At 41.4% G+C, this 19,398-nt stretch overlaps 1 protein-coding gene across 2 annotated transcripts in view; it reads left to right on the plus strand.

The window, feature by feature from the left end:
• Positions 1 to 10,732: 10,732 nt before the first annotated feature.
• Slc35a3 (solute carrier family 35 member A3) overlaps positions 10,733 to 19,398 on the plus strand; it is a 38,827-nt gene continuing 30,161 nt past the window's right edge. Inside the window, exon 1 of one of the 2 annotated variants that reach the window (XM_032897427.1) lies at positions 10,733 to 11,055. The gene's annotated coding sequence lies outside the window, so the exon portion shown is untranslated. Of the gene's footprint in view, positions 11,056 to 11,313; positions 11,418 to 19,398 lie in introns of those variants that run through there. The other variant, XM_032897426.1, reaches the window with a different exon arrangement.

Consider the following 19,398-nt stretch of genomic DNA (forward strand, 5'->3'; position numbering starts at 1 on the left):
CTTTCTGGGCAAAGGAACAAATAAGAAACAAACTCATTTCAAAATGCTAATGGGGCCAACACTTAAACTGAAGGCTCACAAGACTACACGTTGTTCTTTAATATGTAAGTGACTTAATTAAAATGTGTTTAAAGAAAAACCGTGGACCAGAAGACAATAGTGCAACTCTTTGAAGCTTTACTCTTTGAAGAACTGGTTCTTTCCCTTGAAGAACCCAGAACAAGCCTCGGTCAGCCCACTTGGTACCTTGAAGTAAAAAAAGCAAGACAAAACTGGTTTTTCTTGTTCTTGAGCTGTACTTTCTATTCAATAGCTTTAAGAATTATAATAGCCAGATGGTGTTGGTTCACACCTTTAATCCCAGCACTCAGGAGGCAGGTGTGTAGGGGATTGCTATAAATTTGAAGCCAGCCTGGTCTACAGAATGAGTTTCAGAACAGTCAGGGCTACACAGAGAAACCCCGTCTTGAAAAACAAAACAAAACAAAACAAAACAATTATAATTGTATAGAGACAAAATATGTTGCAAAATGATACCTGACCATCTGAAGCTTAATTCACTGAATTGTGTTCTTTCTGTGTCTCTGTCTCTCTGTCTTTCTCTGTTCTTCCTATAATTTATTTTAAATACAAATCCTTAAAAAAACTATTATTATTTTTTCTCTTTCTTCTAGTATGCTTTCCAACCTCTGACATTGTCAGTGAAATTCATAAGCCACCAACAGAGGCTCTGCCTTAAGATACTGAACTCTTTGTGTACATAACGCTTGCAGTGTGGACCATACTAGGCACTTCAGCTCCTGTGGTGCAAGAACACATCCATGATTGTTCTTGGGTGTGTAGGCCAATTAAACGGGAAAATTAAATTTTTTAAACTAGTGCACAAAATAGCGAATTTCTTTATGGTGTTTTTATACAGAGTAGATTTATTAACTTATGTGTCTCTTTATTTTGGTTTTTCAAGACAAGGTTTCTCATGTAGCACTGGCTGTCCTGCAACTTGCTCTGTAGACAAGGTTGGCCTTGAACTCACAGAGATCTACCTGCTTCTGCCTCCACAATACTGGGATCAAAGATGTGTCTGGCTGTTTACTTATTTTTGTTTTGAGACTACATCTCACTGGCTAGTCCTAGTGGCTGGTCTGGAACTCACAGAGATTCACTTGCCTTTTCCTTCTGAGTGAGTGCTGAAATACCATGTGTATGACATCATGCCCAGCCTTTTTTTTTTTTTTTTTTTTTTTTTTCAAGACATAGTTTCTTGTAGTTCAGGTTGGCTCCAAACTAAGTACATAGCCAATGGTGACCTTGAGCTCCTACTCTTCAATTGTATGCCTTATGCCCAACTCAAATAGAATTTCTGATAATGAATTTAGCAGAAGTATATCCCAAATATTGTATAATCAAACAAGAATTGTTTATTTGAAATTCAAATATAACAATTACTGTACTGACTAGTTTTGTGTGTCAACTTGACACAAGCTAGAGTTATCACAGAGAAAGGAGCCTCCCTTGTGGAAATCCCTCCATGAGATCCAGCTGTAAGGCATTTTCTCAATTAGTGGTCAAGGGTAGAAAGGCCCCATTGTGGATGGTGCCATCTCTGGGCTGGTAGTCCTGAGTTCTATAAGAAAGCAAGCTGAGCAAACCAGGGGAAGCAAGTCAGTAAGTAAGATCCCTCCATGGCTTCTGTATCAACTCCTGCTTCCTGACCTGCTTTAGTGATAAACAGCAATGTAGAAGTGTAAGTGAATAAACCCTTTCCTCCCCAACTTGCTTCTTTGTCAGGATGCTTGTGCAGGAATAGAAACCCTGACTAAGGCACAGATCATCTGGTTGATTTTTTTGTTTGTTTGTTTTGTGGTATTTCCAATCAAATATCTCAGAAATACTAATTTGTTTGCCACTGCCTATTCTTAAAATGGTTTCTTCTGTCTGGAGGATTTGTGTCTTCAGGATTATAAAAATTGGGGGTTGGGAATTTAGCTCAGTGGTAGAGCGCTTGCCTAGAAAGCGCAAGGCCCTGGGTTCGGTCCCCAGCTCCGAAAAAAAAAAAAAGAACAAAAAAAAAAAATAAATAAAAAAAAATAAATAAAAATTTGCTCTTCGGGTCAGATAAAGGGGGGGGGGCTGGAGAGATGGTTTAGTGTTTAAGAGCCCTGGCTGCTTTTCCAGAGGTCCTGAGTTCTGTCCTCAGTACCCACAGAGCAGTTCACAGCTGTCTGTAATCCCAATTCCAGAAAATATGACACCCTTTTTTTCTGGCTTCTTTGTGTACTGCATGCATGTGGTACACAGACATACATGTAAAAAAATACACACACACATATATATATACATACACACACGTGCATGCACACAGAGAAGAGAGAGAGAGAGAGAGAGAGAAGAGAGATCAGATGGTAAAGAATCCAAAGCTCCTGGCACAGTGTACTAACTGTTGCTTTTCTGTCTTCATTCATGCTCTTCTGCATTATTCACTATCAAGACTTTGTTTCTTATTTATTCTGTGCTCAGTTTCTCTTCTGCCCCATTTTGAAATTTGTAATGTCTAGTTTTTCCTACCCCACAAGCTCCATGCTGACTGTGCTACCAGGCCCCACCCAGGTTCCCTTGGATTCATGGAATAAACACACACACACACACACACACACACACACACACACACACACACACGATCATTTTTAACCTGCTTTATTGCTCAGTGGCTGGGCTCTTCTGAGCCTCCCTCGCGTGCCCTCTTCTTTACTGCTTGCTCAGCACCCCTGAATCTGCCCTCAACTTAGTTGTCCCGTTACCTTCTCCTGTTCAATGTGCCCTAGCTTAGTTATGCTTCTAATCTCCCGCCTGCTACCTCAGGCCCAATGAGGACGTGGCCAATGGCTACTCTACGTCACTTGGCTGGTGACTCTATCTTCCTCAGAAGCATCACAGATCTCTTTCTTCCTCCTGTGTCTCCTACCTACCTGAGATCTGAAAGTCCTCTGGCTCTTCCACCCAGCCATTGATATGCTGGTATCTTTATTGATTGAGCAACAGCCAATTGGGGAACAAGACCTTCAACACTCACAAGCAGATTCCCAGTCAAAGCATCAGAACCACCCCCCTACATCTCACCTATTCTGTCCAATTTAAAAAAAAAAAACTTCTCTGAGACATAAATTGAACAAAACCATAACAATCATGTAAATTATAAAGTATGGTATACAATTAATATCTAGTCCATCATATTTTTCAATCTTATAATACTCTACCATCATTAATAACCTAAAGTGTTATAATTCTATCACTGAATTATGTTTATATTTTTACCTGTAACACTATCTGAAAACCATGTCTTCTGCCCTACAATTTCTCTCTCAATGCTAAACAACTTGAGTTTGATTATGAGACTATAACTAGTCTTCAACCCTGTCAGAAATCAAGAACTAATTAAATATTGCCTGATTGTATTGTATAGGAAGCACAAAATATAGCTTCCAAAACTTAACAAATATAGAACAAATTAAACAAATATATAAACAGTTGTCTATCTGGACAGCCCCTAATTTCCCATAAGTTGGAGCATCTGTCTTCAGCCTTTGCGTCCAGAACCATCTGGCAGAACTTTGACGAAGAAGGAAATATAAAGGACTATCTTACCCTGTCTTGGCAGAGCCTAGTAGTCAACTATCCCACCTTTGTTTGTCCTTTTCAACAGTCTATTGTCTGCAGATCATATAAGCAATTTTTTTTCCAGTGGTTACCTTGCCACAATAAGCAACCTTGCCTGGAGGTAAAGATATTTGATTCTTTGATAGGGAATAGGGAAGCTGTCAGGAGCAGACATGTCTCGTGGTCAAAAGAACCTTACTAATGAAATAACATTAAATTTCACATTCTGTGGCTTTCTGATGTTTCTAAAGACTAAAGTATCTCTGAACTGTTAAACCTTAACTACTCTTAGCCATTTCTATTTGAGTAAACTGAAAACACGTTATTATACTTAAATCAGAATCTAACATAACAGTGAGTTTTCTATCTGGCCCTACCTTGTTTTACTTAAACAGTTCGCAAAGTATCTATTAGAAGGTCTGGGTCTTAGCCTTGTGTTCTTAAGTTGCACAGGCACAGTAACAATATTACTCTCAATAAAGAGTAACAATATTAATCTCAAATTCTGTATCAATATAGAAATTTATACCAATGAAATCCTTAAATCTGAATCAATATAAATTCTGTACATAAGAAGTTATAACTTCAATATGCATCAATTATAAAGATTTCTATCAATTAGGATTATGGCTACACAATACCTTGTTCAAGGATAAAATTTAGTAATTCATCCCATCTATTTCCCCCCCTATTCAAAATTATGGCCATTTCCAAATTATCTCTTAAAATGACTATCTATAATTTGAAAAATAACCAGACACTCATACCAAGGAAATTGGCCTGACAACTCTCCACAGCTATTTCCTGCTGAATAGGAGCAATGAGAAATTCTCTAAAGGGGTGAAGGAGGGTAGGAAAATTAGAAAAATTGGTTACACTTAAGAAAGCTAGCTTTAGCATCTGTTATCTGGTCTGTGCATATTTGGAAGGTTCAGAGCTTGACTGAAGTTCTGACCTGATCCATTTGAAAGGTTGGATGAGATAAGATGATCTGTAATCAGCAGCAGTCCTAGCACTGTTCTGGAAGCAAGTCTTTGGACAGCATCAGGAAGCAGGGGGCTAGAATAGCAGGTCAATTCAGCATCCCAGTGGATAAATCTTGTCAGAGCTGTACATGATGTCATGCAGCAAGGCGGGTCTAGGATAAGGCAAAGCCTATCATTGGATGAGAAGGAAGGGTAAGTGGGGAAAAGACTAGGAAGATGAGGATTCAAGATGGTGAAGATGGAGGAAAATGGTTCTGATCCAGGTGGTCTAGGTCAACTATTTTTCTTATCTGGGTGTGCGGTTCTTATCTTTATTAATTGTCAGTGGATGTATTGTGTTTTGCAAACAGTTTAAGAATGCAAGGGCCCACAGAACAAGATGTGTGTGTGTGCCAGGTGTGGTAACTGCCACCTAGGGGACCAGGCAGAGAAAGCAGCTGACAGAGAAACAGCCAGAGCACAAAGCTCCCACAGATCCACACCAAAGGAGAACGTGTGGGAACCGGTTCTGCCGCTTCTTTAATCTTGCCACAACATTCTGTAATATATGAATCTCACAACCAAAATTTTAGTACCATTAGGATTTTCATATAGATTGTGCAGGGTGTACAGATTAATTAAAAGTGAAATTCTGCTCCTTGTTTGAGCAGGTGAAAGCCAACTGTCTTCTTTGTGAGTTAATTTTATCAATAACCAATTGTAATAAGTCTTCATTCATGTCATATGAAAGATGACATGATGAATCTTTACCTGTCCTGTTTGATTTTCTTGAGCTTTTATAGTTCTGGGGGGGGGTCTTCCCCTGTCATATCTGACTCATATCACTCTAGAAGGAGTTCAGAGCCTATTCTCCTTCTTGTCAACACAAATGTAGAACCTTTCTTCCAAAATAGCATGTCCTTGGTCCAGTAACAAGAATTCATTAACGTTTAGTTTGACCCCTCTCCCAGAGGAATTCTAATATAACCACCAATCTCATAACCACAGTCATTTTGATAAATAAAACAATTCAAAGCAAATAAAGCAATCTAAACAAATATGTAAAACACACACTCACACACACACACACACACACTCACACATACACACACACATATACACACACACACACACACACACACACACACACCCACACACACACACACACACACATACACACAAACACACACACACACACATCCACACATACACACTCACACACACACACACTCACACACACACACACACACACACACACACACACACACACACACACACACACACACACTCACACACACACACACACACACACACACACACACACACACACACACACACACACACACACACACACACACACACACACTCACACACACTCACACACACACACACACACACACACACACTCACACACACTCACACACACACACACACACACACACACACACACACACACACACACACACACACACACACACACACACACACACAAACCAAACGGTGCTTTTCCTGTCTCCTGCCTTGACCTTGATGAGATCAAGGCCTAAATTGCTACTGTCTGAGATAGGTTAGGGTCCCTATCCCCTGCTTTTTGACCTAATTTTTAAAGATCAAAAGCCTCAGTTATTTATTATCTATATCTACTTTCTGTTCAGCCTATTTCCAGGCTCTATTTTTGCCATATCTGTCAAAGAAATTCCAGAAATTCCATGCAGACCATGTTCAAAGGTCCCGAATATTTGCCCTTGCAAGACCTTTTCAAATCTTCTCTAAAGCATTTTTTCATTCAGTTTTCCTAACTTCTCCCTTCTGTGGAGCTTAATATCTCTGTATATTTAAGAACATTTAAACAATTACCATTATGCTCCCTTCTGTCCTTAAAAACAATTAAATCAAATTTTTGTTTATCCCTATCCTTTGACTATTTGCTTGTAGGAAGCAGGCTGCTTCTATCATCTGACCCTCTGCCTCAGTACAGCCATCCTGTCTCTTTGTACAGCAGGGGCTCCCAGCATCTCAGCTAAGGCTCTCTGAGGTGGATAGAATCTTTTTAAAAGGGTCTGGGGGTAAATCCCCGCAGGTGGCTGTGTTTCTCTGTTTCAGATTTAAGCACTGGAGTGATGTGACTGGACTCTGCTTTGTTGAAAAATCAGTTATCCCCCTATAAATTCTATCACTGTGTGTGTGTGTGTGTGTGTGTGTGTGTGTGTGTGTGTGTGTGTAATCCATCTAAGAATTTTTAAATTGGTATTGGATTCTCACTTTCTACATTGTGTGCCATCTGTTTACCCAGCTCATTGACTGCTAGCATCTTTATTAACCAATCAAGAACCAATTGGTGGAACAGGACCTTCAGTGTTACAGGCAGATTCCCTACCCAACCATCAGAACCACCCCTACAACTCCTATCATTGATTCATCATTATTGTGGCTTACGTGTCTCCGGCAAGGTGTTTTGACAAGTTGTTTGAACTGTGTGAAATCTCTCTTCTGGAGACAAGTTATTCCTCAGGCCGACCCAGGCTTTATTATTTCCCTTCTCCCAGTTTGAGATTGTCATGGAGATTGTGATATCTTAGGAACCATTGTTCAAGGAGTCTGATAGGTGGAAGGAAGGAACAGGTATTGTAGGGTTTGAAGTTAGTCTTAACTACCAGGAGACCCCTCCACGTGAGGCATGAAAATGGAGTTCATTGCAAACGCAAGAGGTTTATTTTTCCAGTGTGTTGGTTCGAACCTCAATCAGCAGCCCCTGTTGAGCGAATAGAAGGTGACCCCGATTCGCTATTACAAGCAGTTTTTATACTCTTTAGGGGCAGAGTTTACATCAGCAAGGTTACAGTTCAAACTCATTGGCTAAGCATATTGTCCATTAAATGTATTAGCTAGCAAGCATGGCATGCATTTGAACTCTACCTGGGACTTTTCAGAGGGTCAGTCAGTACATTCTGAGATTTTTTTTACTCAAGAATGTTCCTGTGGGTGGAGAATGGAACTTGGCCTAGCCTTGTCCCCAGGTGGGAGGGGGAAGTTGTAAGGAGGGTATGGGACTGGAAAAGCCCTTAGGGTCCCTCAATCTCCTTAGAATATCCTTATTCTTGACTGGATATTTTTGGGACCACAGATGTGTTCTATTGTACCTGGCATATGATTTTATGTGTTAGGCACTTGGCTAAGATGTTGGAAATCCAATAAATAATTAGGATAGTACTGAACTCAAGAAAAATGTTGAGGAATATAAAACCAAATCATAGTAGAAGAAAGTTATGTACTAAAGTTATGTAGTTATGTGCTGGATGATTTGAGATGCTAACCAGGACAAAGAAAAGGGATTTAGGCCCTTAGGAGAAAAGGCTAAATAGGATGATGATATCTGAGTTGAGTGGGAGCCCACCTATAAAAACAATGGCTGAATAGAAAGGCATACTAATGTTAGAGAAGGACCAAGGAGAGGGGTGGTATTGGTCAAACACATTCTGTACACATCGGAGCAGATTAGGTATTGTACCATAAATTGTGAGGCTAGGAAAAGCCATTGACAAGTATTACTTTTTTTTAATTAGAAAGAAAGAAATGTTCCCAATTAACAGAATCAGGAAGGAACACAGAAACATTACAACAGATACAAATGAAATTCAGAATAGCATAAGGGAACACTTTAAAAACCATGCACTCCATTTTCTTAACTATGGCTTTATTGCTCTGAAAAGACAGAATGACCAAGGCAACTCAAGCAGCTAGGAGTGCAGTTGCATTTCTATACCACACAAGGCTCATGTCTTTACCTCAGGCCTTACTTGGAGTGTGTTATAGAGCTAATCCTCTAGTTTCACTGTTTTAGGTCATTTTTTGGTTTTATGCCTTCCGGGGCGACAAAGCACATGTTACTACTACTTCATTATTGGAAGTGCTTCCACTTCTTTTGTTTTTTTAAAATCACTTTAAAATTTCCTGAAAAATAAGAGGAAAAAAATCCTCCAATTCTCTAACTTATTTATTTGTGACCATGAGCATAGTGGTATCTGCCTATGATTCCAGCAGTCAAGAGGGCAAGGCCAAGGTGAATCCTAAGTTTATGACCAACCTGGGCTATTAGCAAGTTTCAGGGCAACCTGGACTATATAAGGAGACCTTGTCTTTAAACCAAAATAAAACAACAACAGAAAAGAACTTAGGTTATAAGGTATATTTTTCTTGCTAATATATTTCCTTTACAATCATACATTGATGGAGTGTTGACTGTTGACTGTTTTCTGGTTAGCTGTATGCATACTCTCTAAAGGTACACACACACACACACACACACACACACACACGCACACCTCACAATAGTGCCAAGGTGTAATTAGCGTGTACAAGGCATATTAAGTGTTGTGTTTTATATTAAAAAAAAAAAAGAGCCAAGGATACGTTCATAGAGTCAGGAATGGTGAGATAAGGGAGGAGTGCCTTGGAGGGCCCATGCTGAGGCACCCCACTCCAACTCCCACCCCAGGTACCTGGTATAGAATAGAGTTTATTTAGAGACATGGGAAGGGGAGTTGAGTAGAGACAGGGGGTGGGAGAGAAGTTGAGAGGGGGAGGGGTGGGGTTGGGCCAGGAACAGGTGGAGAGAGGGGGGAGGGAACCGGAGAGAAGGAGAAAGGGGTCAGAGAGAGAAGGCAGAGAGAGTCAGAGAGCTAGGAGGGGCCAGACAGCCCCTTTTATATTAAGCCTGGCCTACCTGGAGACAGGTAACTGTTGGGCAGAGCTTAGAAGGAATGCCAACATTAAGTTTCTCTTTTTAAAAATGGAAAAAGGGCTCAGTGGGAAGTACATGAGGTACAAAGGCTTGGGGTCAGTTTTTCAATAATAGATCTGACTGCTCGAGCCTTTGATCCTAGCTAGCACAGAGTGGGTGAGACAGGATGACTGCCAAGAGATGGAGACCTTCAATGTCAGCCTGGAGCCAGCCTGAGCTATAATATGAGACCTGGTCTTAAACAAAACAACTAAGAAGTATTGTATTTATTAATTTCTCCTTGCTGCCTCGACAAAATGCCTGAGAAAATATCATAGGAAGGACTTATTAGGGTTCATGGTTTCATATGCGTGGTTCATGGTCACTTGGTCGCATTGCTTCTAGGACTCTGGTTGGAATTTATGTACTGGGTCAGTTTACAAAAAAAGCATACAGGCTGCAAAGAGAACCTGAGGAAAAGCCAGGGATAGACACACCCTCAGCGATCCACTTCTTCCAGATAGACCTATTCCACAATTTATGCCATCTCCCAGTAATACCCTCAAAGATTTAATACATAGTGGCTTAGGTCAGAGCCTTCACTGTCCATTCGCTTCCCCCAACACCAAAGCCCATTAGCTGGCAACCAAACTTTTATGGCATGATGAATCTTTGGGGGTCCCTAGCAAATATCAAGATCTAATTTACATGCCATCATCCAGAAGTTTTCTGAAGCCCGGATTACACAAAAATTTAAAGCAAGGCATCAATTGCTAAGTCATCTAATTTTATTTTTCTCTGTTGTTTTTCTAACGATGCTTCCCTAAGGCATGGTTTAGTCATTTGCAACACGAAGAAGCATAAGCTTAATTCTAGGGGCATTGTGTTCACAGGGACGGGATAATAAATCTGCAGTATCCGATGATCAAACCGGTCCAGAATATTACATTTCAGTCTGTCCACAGCCAGCAATGACTACAGTGGTTGGGAGCTTTTCGAATACATTATTAGACTGAAATGTAATATGCATGAGATCCTTGCAGACAGGAAGAGGTTAATCACTCTCCTTCTCTCTGCACCTTTCCCCTGTTTAGTGACACTAAGCCCATTTTGCGTTCCTGACACTCTATCAGGGTGGGGGCAGGGGTCATTCCTAACTGAACCAGCTGGCTCCTAGACTAAGGTTGGTAACCTGCACCAGGGATAATCTTGTTTTCAACTCATTGGTGGTCATTTTCAGGAGCCAAGATCCGCCTCCGGGTTCTCTATCAAGAGTTCTTTGGCCCAAAGGACTTTGCCCTTCCTTAAGTGACGGCTCATCCTGCCACTTTCTGCTGCAGGATTGGGGGGTGAGAGACACCTTCCCATCACACTCTCCGGCGACCGTGAGACTGTCACGGGAGCTGCGCGAGGAACAGCCCCATTGGGGTCGCCTCAGAGACGCGGCCGGCAAGCGTGAAGCTGGGGCCACCGGAGCCGAACAGGGAACGGCGTTTGCCGGGGCCGAGGCGGAAGCCGGATCCTTTGGCGGACCGGACCGCGGGAACCCGGAAACGCCTGGGCCTCAGAGAGGCGGTCCGGGAGACAGAGCCCGCGGGAGCCGGCAGCGCTGCGGGTCAGCGGGCACGGCGGAGCCGGCGGGCTCGGCAGCCTGGGTCGCCCGGCGTCGCGGAGCCTGGAGCTCCAGTGCGGGCAGCTGGCCGAGCCGCACGGCGGGTGAGCGGAGGGCACTGACCGGGCGCTGGCGAGACGCCGAGGCCGGAGTCTGGGGGCTGGGATGGCGTGGGGCGGTTGAAGTACAAGATGCCTGGGCCACCGGGACCGCAGCAGGGGGCTGCAGCACTAGTTCAGAGGGAGCAGATGAATGGGCGCCTTGTACCTCTGGCTTGGACGTGCTGGAACGTTCTGGGTGGAGGAGGAAAAGGTCCTGAGAGGAGGGGTGTGTCAGACAGTGTGCCTGCGAGCTCCAGACTGGCGGGCCAAGTGCCTTGGGGACCAGGCTGGCGGCCAGTCCTTTCGTGGTCTTCTCTGGAGCTCTGGCCCAACCTGTGACCCTGGGATAGGGACGAGTCTGCTCGGTGAGGACTGTGTGCTCAAGAAGCTACAAGGACTTCAAGAGATGGAAAGGGAGCCCGCGGTAAGGCTAGACCGAGGTTGTCTAAAACCATGTGAGGCTCCCATCAGTGTGTGTGGCGAGAGGTTGCAGGGGTTCTAAGTACTGAAGAGTGGAGGAGCTCAGGGAACATTTTATTTAAGCTAACTCAAGTTTCTGCTAGTTCAAATTAATTGAGGGATATTAAATGAAGTAACGGGCCTTAACTGTAGCAAGGCACTTAAATTGTCTTTCTTTTGAGGACCATGCCCTTTATTATATTCTATTAAACACGATATTTGAAGATGGCACCAGAGTTGAGTCTTTAATGCATCTATCTTTGGTAGTTACAGGTAATGTTTGGTTGTTTCTCACATCCTAATTCCATCTTAATAACTCAAGTTGTTTGCTTTCAAATGAATGACTTCTACGTTTATGTTTCTAACTTAACCCCCTTTAAATTTTTTTCCTACTGTATCTGCCCCTAGTTTCTGGCCGCTTCCAGATGCATCCTACCATTAACTTCCAAACGGAACTTGATGCTTTTAAGTCGCTCTGCCTTGCAACCTCTTCTGGCCTGATAGTGTGCACATGCACAGGAGCCCCTCTCTTCTGTCTCCCACTCTCCTGGTTCTCTTCATCTACCCCCCATCCCTTCCACTCCCGCCCCCACTTCACTGTGTGAGGCTGTGCTGGGAAATGAACCCTGTGGGAATATTGATGGAGCACTCAGTCACTGTAACTTTAGTTCTTTGTGATCGTTTTTTTTTTTTTTTTTTTTTTTTTTAAAGCCCGAGATATAATGCCTTTTTCTGGCAGTTCTCTCATAAATACTCAGCGGCTGTTTACTTATTTAGTGGTTCTGGGGATGGAGCATTGGGCATAACTAAATGCTAGGTAAGTGCTTCGATACTGAGAAATGCCCTTAACTAAGAATAAATTTTAAATAATTTAGGCAGCCATTCAAAATTTAAACCACTCCACAATACAAAGTAATGTAATTCTTCTATTCTTTTTTTAAAAAGTTACTTTATCGAACATATTGAAATGTTTTTTAGATGACCATGGGATTTTTTATTTATATTTATTTGCTTAACTTGAGATAGGGTTTCTTATCATAGTCCTCCAGGCTAGCCTGGAACTTAGTAGTAGTCCAGGATAGCCTGTAACTTGTGGCAGTCTTCCATTGGATCTTAATTATCTCTGAAGTGGACAATCATCATTAGTTCCATTAGATGACTACTGAAGGTCACACAGGTCAATTCATTTGCTCTTGGTCTTATGTCACTTGAGTTTGACATGGATATATGTACTCAAGCATGTGTCCTTTAAGGAGGTTAATATCCCAAATGAATGTGGAGAGGTGATAGACTCAATGGAAATAACTTCCCGGTTAAAAGCCACATTTTATGATTCAGTAATAAGACCAACTAGGATGATGATTATAATTCAGTAATTAGGAGCTTCTTTTCTTAAAAAATTTTGAGTTCCTGTTTGATGCTAAATAATTTGCCCCACCCCCTTAAGTTCATATTAATGTGCATTGGTAGTAGATTTCAGTTTTAAAAACAGCAAGTTTATGTTAAGGCTATTTAGTTTAATTGTCTCCATTAATGAAAGAGTATTATACTGCGTGTGTATTCTTTCTTTTCCTTCTTTTTGTTTTTGTTTTTTGTTGTTGAGACTTGTTGGGATGTGTGTATACCTTCATTAGGGTTACAGGCTTTTGTCACTGTGCCTGCTGTGTTTATATATATGTGCACTACAGTTTATTTTAGTTAAAAAATCTCTTATAAAGCTTATTTTCTATGTGTTTTGCCTGCATGTATGTATGTGTACCATGTGCATACAGTGCTCTCAGGCCTGAAGGCGGCTCTGAATTCTTAGGAGCTGGAGTTACAGATAGGTGTCTGTAGGCTGATGTCAGTTGTATACCAATGCTAGGAATTGAACTCTGGTCCTCTGTAACAGCAACCATTGCTCTTAAACATCAGCCATCTTTTCAGTCCTGTTAGATATTTTTAAAATGTGTTTTGTCGTTGGTATTCAAGGTAGTGATTTTTGAAACTAGAGCGTGAATCAGCTTCTCCAGTTTTCTGCCCAGAACTGTTTATCAACTATATTGAAGATACCATCAAATGAAACCAAACCAAAACAACAACAATAACAATAACAATAATAATAGAAATATTAAGGTATGTGACTATATCCTAAGTTAGGCAACATTGTAGAAATTAGAGTTAATCTAAAGTTGAAGCTTTAGGTTACATCAGATAAAATGCTTAGAAACAACTTCATTCCACAAAGAAAGAGTCACATATGACTTTATACTCTGTTCCCCTCTGCCCCCTCCCCCGCCTCAAAAGTTAGATAAGATAGATTTTCAGGAGTCAGTGAGCTGGCTCAGTGGGTGTTTTTATTTTTTTACATGCATGGTGTTTTGTATTTATATCTGCACCATTTGTATGCAGAGGCCAGAAAAGGGCATCAGAGCCCCTGGAACCGAAGTTAGTGTTATTATTTTTTTATTTTAGTGTTTTATGTGGCCGAGTGTTTTGCTGGCATGCGAGTGCCTGTGCAGCACAAGCATACAGTACCCTCAGGGACCAAAAGAGGGTATCAGATACCTTGGAACCAGAGTTACTGATAGACTTGAGTTGCATGTGAGTCTAGGAATTGAGCTTGGGTCCCCTGCAAGATCAGCCACTGTCCTAGTTGCTGAGCCCTCTCTCCAACCCCAGAATCTTAAACTGCAAAAGAAGTGATAACTTCTTTTCAAATTAAATCATATTTAAATGAGAAAATCTGTATGTAATGACTAGCAGGAAACCTGCTCAAGGTTCTTAATTTATGAAGTTGTAGTTTTTAGAAACTGTTAAGTGAGGACAAGTTTTGTCCCTTGTCTGTCTTCTATGTACAGAAAGACTTGTCCAAAGGTATACCACCCTGAACCCTGAAAGCTCTAGAGCCCTTGAGAAAGACTTAGTTCTCAAAGAGATCATTCTTTCTGGAGGATTTAAATGCTGTGGATTCTATCTATTGTCAAGCTTTTGCAAATCCTACACAGAGCAAGTGCTTAATCTGACAGGTCCTGCTGGTAAGGCAATACAGGGAAATACAACATTGAAAAGAAGAAAATCTCTATCGTGTTGCCTAACTTAGGATATACCACAGTCGCTTATCTTAGTCATGGTTTGTTTGGTTGGTTTGGTTTGGTTTCCTTTGAGATGATATCTTCTGTATGGCTGGTAAACAGTTTTGGGATATCAACTAGAGAAACTGATTAACATTGTATCTTCAAGTCATTGGTCATGGTGTGCTATTACAAAGATAAGCATAGAGGGTAGGGGGAGGGGTAAGTTGCTAGAAGACTGCAGGATAGTTTAGTGTTAGCACACATACCCAGCATGCAGCAAGTCCCAGAACAGTCTTACAGGACTCAGAATACTGTCCTCTCTTAAGTCATGTTTCCTGAGCCTTCCAGGAAAGGGTTTTTTTTTTTTTTTTTTTTTTAAGAGACAAATATTTGTTCAAAAAAAAAAAATACACGAAACAATGAATGATTTGAGATAGGCTGTAGTTTATGACCGGAAATTTAGCTTAGAGTCGCATTATGAAGGGCTGTGTATCCTCCATTTGGTAAAGGTGTCCGTTGAATTTTACAGACAAGGAAAGAATGTGATTAAATGTATATTTTCTTAAGATACCTGCTTATGGAGGTTAAGTTAGGGTGGGAACAGTCTGAACCTGTCTATATAAGTTAGCAAGCAGTGTGATGAAGGACTTGGCCAAGCATAATTAATGTAATTTATATTTTACTGAGTTTAAGCACATCAGATTATAGTGTTTCTAAACTTCAGAGACTGGAAGATTATCTGTGTAGTGGGGGGAGGTCGTTTTGCCTGCATTATCTGTGCAGCTATTTTCTTCATCTAAAATGCATTTTTGTTTTATTGAGGTATATTAACAAGTAGAAATTGTATATACAAGGTATACAGCGTAATGATTTTATATATATCGGATAGTTTCCTCAATATAGCCATCATTTTACATGGTTATCATTTGTATGCATTGGAGGAGTGCTACTCCTGAGACTTACTCCCAGCAAACTCCAAGGAAAGCTGTCGGCAGAGAAGTGTGTTTTCTGTGGTTTCCAAGGCTTCTCTGTCTGGGCAGACTTTATTAAATGCGTAGCATGACAGAAGTGTGTACATATACTGGGTGGGTGGGCAAGAAATCTGGGGACAGGTGTGATCTTCAACCCTGACAACCCTTCAGCTGTCTTTTCATTTCTTAGATTGTACAACTAAATTGTGGGGCTCTCTCAGTGGCACTTTGATAAAGACTTATTGATTCGGCTGGGAAGAAGGCTCAGTGCTTGAGAACACATGCTGCTTTTATGGAGGGTTCAGTTTTGGTTTCCACCACCCACATAACAGCTCAAAACTGTAACTTGAGTTACGGGGTTACAGGGGATCTGACACCTCTTCTGACCTCCACATTTTTGCAGTCACATGGTGCATTTCAAGTATACACATAAATAAAATAAAGTAAAGTAAAATACATTTTTACTCAAAACAAAATAACCCTTTCATTGTAGTACCTGAACTTCACACCCTCTTTACTGCTCTCTGTCTGGAGATTCTCTCTTCCTCACAGTAAGGGAGAACCAGGTACATTTCTGCTGGTGCTAATGAAACTACCAGAGCCATCCAGCTGGGAAATAGAAGCTAAGGAGTTCACCCTTGTTTTAGAATTTGTAAACTGACCCCAAGTGCATAGCTTGGGGAAGTAGAGGAAAATATGCTGCTGTAGGACTCCTTTTTAAAAAAGATTTATTTTATTTATGTGAATACACTGTTGCCCTCTTCAGACACACCAGAAGAGGGCATCCGATCCCATTACAGATGGTTGTGAGCCACCATTTGGTTGCTGGGAATTGAACTCAAGACCTCTGGAAGAGCAGTCAGTGCTGAGCTATCTCTCCAGCCCTTTTATCTGTCCTTTTTCCCCCACTTCTTTGAGACAGGGTTTCTCTGTGTAGCCCTGACTATCTGTGTAGTCATTTGTGAAACACCGCCTGTCCTGGAACTTACTTTGTAGACCAGGCTGGCCTTAAACTCAGACACATCTGCCTGCTTCTGCTGGGATTAAAGACACATGCCATGACTGCCTGGCGTATTTTACTTTTTTTTTAATGTGGAAAAATAAATAAAATGTTGTATTACTGCAACCAAGAAGAGAGCTTCTGTGTATAGCCTGCTACCTAAAGGAAGACCACAGTGCATCTAGTCACTGGGTGGCCAAACCTGTCTTTGGCCTCTGATCTCATGGAAAGCATGCGATCACTTGCATACCAGTTCACACTGGTCCTGTAGAGCACATGGGTCTAGAAGTAAAGATGGCTCCAAAGGGACTCCTGGCAGCAGGGCTTGTGCTCGAGGCAGAGGCAGGCAGATCTCTAAGTTCAGGGTCAGCTTGATCTACAAAGTGAGTTCCAGCACAGCCAAGGCTCCACAGACAAACACACAACAGTGTGGTTGACTGTGTTGTATACTAGATCCTCACATATTCTCTTATGTCCACTCTTTTTTGAGTTGGTATCTCCCTATGAAGCTGTGGGAGGCCTGAAATTAGCTACATAGGCCTAGCTGGCCTTGTACTTGAAGTGATCCTCCTGCCTCTGCCAAATGCAGGGATATAGGCATGCACACTTGGCTTATCTTAATTTCTTTTGTTGTTGTTAGATTTTTGAGTCAGGGTCTCATGTAGCTCAGGCTGGCCTCAAATTCACTCTTAGCAGAGAAAACCTTGTACTCTCCCTGATCCTGCTGTGTCCACTGCCCAGATGTTTGGATTATAGGCACGTACTGTCATTCCTAGCTTCCAGATTCTGAATTTCACCTGCATGTGAACATAGAAAGTGTACTCTTTCCATAACCTTCACCAAGTAACAAAACAAGCATAGGTTCCACAGGCCAGAATGGTATTTTGGGGGTTACTCATCCTAGTACAATTTTTAAGGCATTTTGATGTATTGAGACACAGAGATTGTAAAATTATGCATAATATCATCCTGAGATTCTGTAAGGTTTTAAATTCAATTAGCCTTTTATTTTGTTCTCCCATAGGATTTGTTTCTCAGAAATGCCAAGTTTGCTAAATGAAGTATGGTTTTGTTCCAGGGCAGTGGTAGAAAGTTTCTAATTCTGTTTGGTTCTTGGGCTGTGAATTTAGGGCCTTGATGTCATTCTTTATCTGAGTTTTGTAGCTACTTAGAAGCTACCAGCAAAAGCTCTGGACTCCCATTGCCAATACAGGGGGTGGTGAGCCAGGCCTTCATCACACAACCTCCTCCATTGCAGGTGACTGTTGAGGAAGATGTAGAGTGTTTACTACACATGACACCAGTATCTCCTTGACCATTACATTGGAGAATTAACCCCAGATGCTTGTCATTATGATTCTCTTACCTATGGGTAAAAGGTAAGACCACATTTGGGTCTCAATAACTGTACCAATTAGGGCTCAATTAGGAAAGCAGTCAGAGTCATGGAATAAGGCATTTAGAAAAGCAACAAGTAAAGTAAAGGGGAAAGAAGAGGGTATTGGGAATTAGTTAAAAATCTGCTAAGAAGCCCTCATGACACAGATGTGGGTTGGACAAGTCAGGGCTTCCAAAGAGGAAGTCAGCCATGTCTGCATCTTACTTCCAGAGTAAGACCATGGAATAAAGCTAGTGGGAAATTATGGAGCTCTGTCATCTCAGTCAAGAGTCTGATGGAGGCTGAGGCCACTGCTACTTAGTTAGGAAAAGGGCTGACCTAGAGCGAGGAGAGGAGAGTACCTGCCAGTACTGTGTCGCCCTCACTGTGGTAAACAACCTTAAATGACATCTGTTTGCTTGTTTATTTATTTAGTGTGTCTGGGGTCCACGCTGTGTCACTTATGTGGAAGGAAGTCTGGACAGCTTGTGGGAGTTGGTTCTCTCTTTCCACAATGTGTTCCAGGAATTGAACTCAGGTTGTCAGGCCTAGTGGCAAACACTACCCACTCAGCCATCTCATAAATCCCTTCCTACATCTAACCCTGACAGTCTTCAGTTAATATCTCTTAACTTACATGTGCCTTCTAAATCTTGGCATGCTTAGTATTTACCTGATTGTAACACAGAACCACTCACGGAAAGACTTTGGAGCCTTTCTAAGTTGACATAGCTTTCCTTTTTCCTTTCTACCCTATGGGTTTTTTCCTGTCATAGAAGTTCAAATACAGTTTTCATGTCTTCTCTCTCTCTCTCTCTCTCTCTCTCTCTCTCTCTCTCTCTCCTTTCGTCCCTCCTCCCCCTCTTGCATCTTGGATTGTTTGAATATATCGTCCTTGCTGAAGAGTAATGTGCATACAGAAGCAGATGGTTTAGATTGTTTTGATTTTTACTGTGTACCCAATGCTAATGACAGTGCTGACCATTCTAAGTGACTTGCAAACCTGATGGCTTATTCTAGTCTGGACAGCTGAGTTTTGTTTATATTTTTGACCTTTTGTCTCCCTAGTTTTGAATTTTTCATAGTGGCCAGTGTTTCTTGGTACCATCTGGCTTTTATTTATGTTCTGATCTTTGGAGAATGTCTTTAACTCTTGCCTTTATGGTGGGAAATGACCACAGGGAGGAAATGACAGCGCTGCATAGTACAGGCAGGAAATGGGTGTGTACATTTCACTGCTGTGTGACCACACAATGGCAGGGTAAAGCTTCTCTTACTGGGCCATATCATTGTTTTCCCTATCACTGAATACTGAGCAAATCATACCCACAAATTGACATAAAATAGATTTTATATTTGTATAGCTGAAAAAATATTTGAGCATTTGATTTTGTTTCATTATAATAATGGAAAGTCTGTAATCTATGAGAGAACAAGTTAAAATTTGACAGAGCTATAACTTACACCAGTGATGGCATCTTG

The sequence above is a fragment of the Rattus rattus genome, chromosome 3 (genome assembly GCF_011064425.1).
Source record: "Rattus rattus isolate New Zealand chromosome 3, Rrattus_CSIRO_v1, whole genome shotgun sequence".
Lineage (NCBI taxonomy): Eukaryota > Metazoa > Chordata > Mammalia > Rodentia > Muridae > Rattus > Rattus rattus.